Here is a 6,003-nt window from a genome sequence, read left to right as displayed (position 1 = left end):
CGATGAACCTCGCTCACACATAGACGACCACATCGTCTACCTTTAATGGCAGAGAATATCATTACTGAATTGCATACGGCACTATTTACCACTGATGAAAGTATATGGCAGAAGGAAAGAAAGAGAGAGAGAGAGAGAGAGAGAGAACAAGACGGGACGGAGAGAAAGATAGAAAGAATGAGAAAGAACGAAAAAAGGCAGAAACTGCGAAAGGTGAGAAACAGTGTGTGTGTGTGTGTGTGTGTGTGTGTGTGTGTGTGTGTAAGAGAGAGAGCGAGAGAATGAAATCCTCATTATCATCTTTTTCTCTCTCCTACTACCGAATCTGAGCCTCCGTAGCTCAGTCGGTGTACACGAAGCCCTTTGGTTGGAAAGACCTGGGTTCGATTCTCATCAGGAACCTTTATCTGGTCTTTTTTGACGAAAGGTGAGTTAGCCGGTCTCATACGTTTTCGTCCCCAAGAACAGGCAAATCGGCCCTTGAACACACACACACACGGCTACAGTCATAAATACTTATGGCAAGGATTGCAACGGTAAACCACCTTGCGTCATATCTCCTTAGTAAAAAAAAGAGAGAGAGAGAGAGAGAGAGAGAGGAAGTCACAGGATTAGGTTTAGGACTTCCGAATCTACATCACCGACAACATCGATTATTAATCAAATCCCAGCATTTATTTGATCATAAATGTGGGCAAAGCAAAACGCTATTAAGACGAGACCCTCCCCTTTTCCCCCCTCTTTCATTCCAATAAGCTGAAAACCAGAAGTAGCGATGGATTTTCAAGTAGTACATCCAAAACACGATGGTGATCCAACGCCAAAGAGTCGACAGAAAATCTCGCTTTTCCGCCCGAAGTTCGTAGATCACCCTCTCAATGACACTGCGAAGAAACTTCCCATAGGGACATGTAACAACAAAGACGGGACCAATAGAAACAGGCATTAACACCGCCGAGATCATTACGTATCGCTCCTTGTCACAGGATTGCTCCAGTGTGTAAAACATGGTGTTTTTAGGACGCGCGTGCATAATGAAACGACGTGGAGGCAAATTTTTGTTGTTATTTTTTTTTCTTCCTTTTTCTCTCTTTTTTTTTTTTTTTGTGGGTCCCCGCATCTGTCTTATCCGTTACTTTAATTTCCAGTCGTGCCGTCATTCTCGTCAACAATATCCCCGACCATCGTCGACGACCGCGTTCTTTTGGTTCGGGCGATTAAAATCTAATTACGCGACGGAGCCCACGGAGAAGAGAAAATTAGAAGTCAGCACGAAACATGCCAGCCAAAGCGGAGACTGCACCGGAAAAGAAGTACGAGGGAGCAGCGGGAGTGCTCGTGCCTGTTCTCAGCGGCGTTCGATACCACCTCGAAAACCGCTCGCTACGGGACAATGTCGCAAGGCTTTAATTGGGCGGGAGCGATGGGGAGTCTAAGGCGACATCTCCGACACGTTGTCTTCTTGTTCCGGATATTTCTTTTTTTCTTTCTTTCTCTTTTTTTTTTTTTTTTGGTTTGTTATTTTAGTGTTTTTTTTTTTCTTTCTCTCCTCTCTTGAGAGAGACGGAACGTTCCTTTCCCAGCCTGTCAGATGCTGACGCCATCGTTATGAATATCCTGATGACCGCATTTAATGAGAAACGGAAAGAAGAAATAAGAAAACGAATAGAGAACTGAACATATTGAATACAAGATGAATAACGCAAGCAAAAACTGCTTCGCTAATAAAATCAAAAACTGCTTCGCTAATTTTTTTTTATTTATTATTATTATTTTTTTATTAGACTGATTCGGAGCATCCTCCTTTAATAGACCGAGAGGGTGGTACTCTCCCTTAATAGACGGAATGGTTGGACATTCTCCATCTTTAGTTCCTTGGTCTTCACCTCGGAGTGTTTTTTTTTTTTTTTGTGTGGGGTGGGGTGGGGGGGGAAGGGGCTTGATCTCCAATAGTTGCGTGGTGATCTTTGACCTTGTCTTGGATCCCGGATATACGCCATGAAAAGAATGAACTACGGCAGGTTTGTTTGTTTTTACGGGATGAATAGCCCAGTTTACTTGACGAGAAAACCTTCTTTTGTATGAGATTGGCCAACTCACTTTCAATTGAAAAACCCGGATAAAGGTTCTTCGCGTCGTAAAATCAGCTTTTTTTTAAATACGGGATTCGAACCCACGTCTTTTTCGATTCCATCCAAAGGGATTTTTCCATACGGACTGATCTATAAAACTCCATTTGCAGCTAAAAGAAATCCCAGAGGTAAATGTTGTAAACATAAACGTCATCAAAGATATTTCTGTTTTTCTTTCTTTATGTTTTATTTTTTATTGTGTTTTAGTGTGTACTGAAGTTATTTCTGTAATAAACGTCCAAATGATCGATTAGCATTCAACACGGATTCGCTGTTGCATTCCTGTATGCTTCAACTCTACAAATTTCACCCCTTCTGTACTTCCGGGAGAGAGAGAGAGAGAGAGAGAGAGAGAGAGAGAGGAACTCCCATTCATTTTTTTTTTAATTAAATTTTATCATTACGCTACACTACAAAGGCAAAGAATATTTCTTATTCGTAAGGAATAAGATAACAAGGTATAAAAAGATCAAATTAAGTATATTATAAAGACTTATTATTAGTATTATTACATCAAACTGGAAGATTGGAGATTGTAAAGATGGAGATGCTAAGATTGAAAATAGATGTTCTGGGAATGGCTGAGGTGAGATGGAAAGGAAAAGGAGATTTTAGAACAGAGGATGGAATGAGAATAATTTACTCAGGAGGGGAAGAGCAACATCAAACAGGTGTTGTTGGTTTAATATTGAATAAACGAGTGGAAGGATGTGTGAAAGGCTACTGGCAAATCTCAGACAGAGTTTTAGTGGTAAAGTTGAAAGCAAAACCAAGAAATATTCTACTTATTCAGATATATTTACCTACTTGTGATTATGAGGATGAGAAGGTGGAGAGAGTTTATGGCGATATAGAACAGGGCTTGAAATGTAAAGAAACAAAATATATAATCTAAAAAAAAGGTAACTGCAGGGAAACGGAGCAAATCATGGAACATGGAGCGGCTGAAGATACCAAGTACGGCGAATTAATTCTCAAAGAAAGTAAAGGAAGAAATGAACGAAAGAAATATACAAGAAAATGATGATGTAAGTGAAAAATGGAAGATTCTGAAGGAAAGCATAATTACTGCTTCAGAATTGCATTTAGTCAAAAAAGAAGGGGAAAGAGAGAAAGTAAGAAACCATGGATGACGGAAAATAACACAAAGAAGAAAGTTAATTAATAGTAAAACAGAGGAGAAAAAAAAAGCAGTATAAAGACTTGAGTAGGGAGATACAAAGAGAGATAAGAAGGAAAAAGGAAGCGTGGTTAGATGAAATAAGTAAAGATACAACAGCAAAGGCAGAAAGAAAGGACATAAAAGGTGTTTATAAAAACATTAATATGATGACAGAAAGGAGGAAGATGCAAAGGACTGGAGCAATTAAGAATGAAAGAGGTGATAGAAAAAGAGAAGATATTACAGAGATGGGAAGAATATGTAAGTAAACTTTATGAACACAGGGAAAGAGGAGAAAATCAAAGGAAAGAACATAGTGGACAGAGACTGTGCATCAAGAGGGAGGAATTGAATCTAGCAATTCAAAAGATGAAAGAAGGAAAATCCCCTGGAATAGATGGCATACAGATAGAACTTATAAGGAATATAGGTGAAAAAAAAAGGTATGGAAGTGTTATGGCAAATTATTAACGGAATTTATAAGGAACAAGAATTACTAGAGGAGTTTAGAAGATCAATTTTTGTCGCCTTTCCTAAAAAGACGGGAGTTTTAGACTGTAACAATTTTAGAACGATAAGTCTTATAACTCACACAAAAATTCTAGTGCAAATAATTTGGGAGAGAATTAGGAATAAAATAGAAAAAGAAATGAATGAGGAACAGATTGGATTCAGAACCAACAGAGGAACTAGAGAGGCTATAACTTGTCTAAGAATTACTGGGGAGAAAACACTAAACCAAAAAAAAAATATTGATATTGACTCTTATGACTTGGAAATTTTGAAGTGATTATATTGGTCACAAATAGCGTCAGTATGTAAATAGAGAGGAAACAGGAGAATTCCCAGTGGAGAGAGGAGTTAGACAAGGATGCAAGTTATCACCATTATTGTTTAACTTTTATAGTGAAGAGATGCTTAGAGAGGCACTTGAGGATGTAGAAGAAGGAATAAAAATAAACGGAAGAATCATTAATAACTTAAGATACGGATGATGTAGTGGTGATGGCAGAAAGTGAAAATGGGTTACAACAAATTGTTCAAAAAAATAAAAACTCTTGTAAAGAGTATGGACTAACAATTAACACAAAAAAGACCAAGATAATGATAATCGGTAGAAAAATTGGAGATAATGTAAAAGTAAGATGTGGGGGAAAGATTTTAGAAGAAGTGGAAAGATTTCAATATTTAGGTAGCTGGATCTCAGAGAAAGGAACTTTAGAGTTGGACATTAGAAATAGAATAGGCAAAGCTAAATCGGCAATTATGGAAATGAAGAGAATTTTAATAAACAAGAACACTAAAATAGGCGTTAGAATTGGATTAGCTAAAGCAACAGTTTGGAGTATTGTAAGTTATGGAAGTGAATCATGGACGCTCAAAAGAGAGATATGGAAAGAATTAATGCATTGGAAATGTGGTGTTATAGAAAGATGGAAAAGATTAGCTATACAGAAAGAATATCAAATCAAGAAGTTTTAAGACGAGTTGGGATGGAAAGAACACTGCTCAAGAATATTATGCAAAGAAAGACCAGATTTGCAGGACATCTTCTGAGAGGTTATTCGGGACACCTGACAAGAACTATATTACAAGGGAAAGTTGAGGGGAAGAGAAGACGTGGAAGACCAACTAGAGAGTGTTCAATGACATCGTGGAATGGGCTGGTTTAAGAATGATGGAAGCGACAGGCAGAGAGAAATGGAGAAAAGCTGCTCACCTGCTGCAACCCTCTTGCTAGAGGACGACGACGATTATAAAGAAACGAAATATATGATTAAATATGTCGTTGCTGTAACAGCTACCTTTGGAATTACTGCTCTTTCTCTCTCTCTCTCTCTCTCTCTCTCTGTGTTTCTTTGGTTTTCATTTTAATTCTATTTCAAATAGCACAATTTACAAATTGGTTCTTTAAAAAACCCTATAAATTTGAAAAATAACTTGCAATTAAAACAATAACAATAACTGCCATGTTATTGTTATACTCGGGCCCCCCGTAGATCATTAGGTCAAAATTATGGTGGAGCTACAAACTGAGTATTGATTACTGCAAAATGTTATACATAACATAACTATATATGATAATTTTTATTTCATTGCAATTCTCCTCTAAATAAAATAGCTGCACACGTTTATACATTATAAAACGATATAAATTTTGAAAATTAAATTCAATTTAAAGTATTACTTTTAATTGCAAATTTAAATATAAAAAACATATCTTCGCCCGAACAGGGACTTGAACCCTGGACCCTTAGGTTAAAAGCCTAATGCTCTACCGACTGAGCCATCCGGGCATACCAATAACTTTCCTTAAAATTTTATTAACGACATAACGTAATCGAAATATAAATAATAGATAAGCATAAAGTTTGGCGCAATACTCTCGAACGGAATAGGTCCACCCATATATTCAAATATTTATAGATTATCATTTCGTTAAAGGTTTCAATAAAAATAATTCATCTGTTAGTTACTTATTTTTAATTTCATTTAATTTTATTTAATTAATTTGTTTATAAAAGGTCATTCCTAATGACATAAACCTGAAAATCTCGAGCCCGCTGATGTTACATAAGACTTCAGACGGTGTCAATGGGTAGTTTTACAATATTGAAATTTTCCTGGAACTGACCGGACAATTCCATTTAGCACTTAACATAATTTCTATTGTATGAAATGTCTCGTTTATGAAAGAACTTGACTGTT

At 36.9% G+C, this 6,003-nt stretch overlaps 1 non-coding gene across 1 annotated transcript; it reads right to left on the bottom strand.

The window, feature by feature from the left end:
- Nucleotides 1-5,518: 5,518 nt before the first annotated feature.
- On the bottom strand, nt 5,519-5,591 carry TRNAK-UUU (transfer RNA lysine (anticodon UUU)). Its single transcript has one exon. It is a non-coding gene; the product is annotated as a tRNA-Lys (tRNA).
- Nucleotides 5,592-6,003: the final 412 nt, after the last annotated feature.

The sequence above is a fragment of the Typopeltis vanoorti genome, chromosome 21, assembly GCF_054136105.1.
Source record: "Typopeltis vanoorti isolate ZY-2024b chromosome 21, IOZ_Tvanoo_1.0, whole genome shotgun sequence".
In the NCBI taxonomy this organism is placed as follows: Eukaryota; Metazoa; Arthropoda; class Arachnida; order Uropygi; family Thelyphonidae; genus Typopeltis; species Typopeltis vanoorti.
This window is presented reverse-complemented; position numbering and strand designations above follow the sequence as displayed.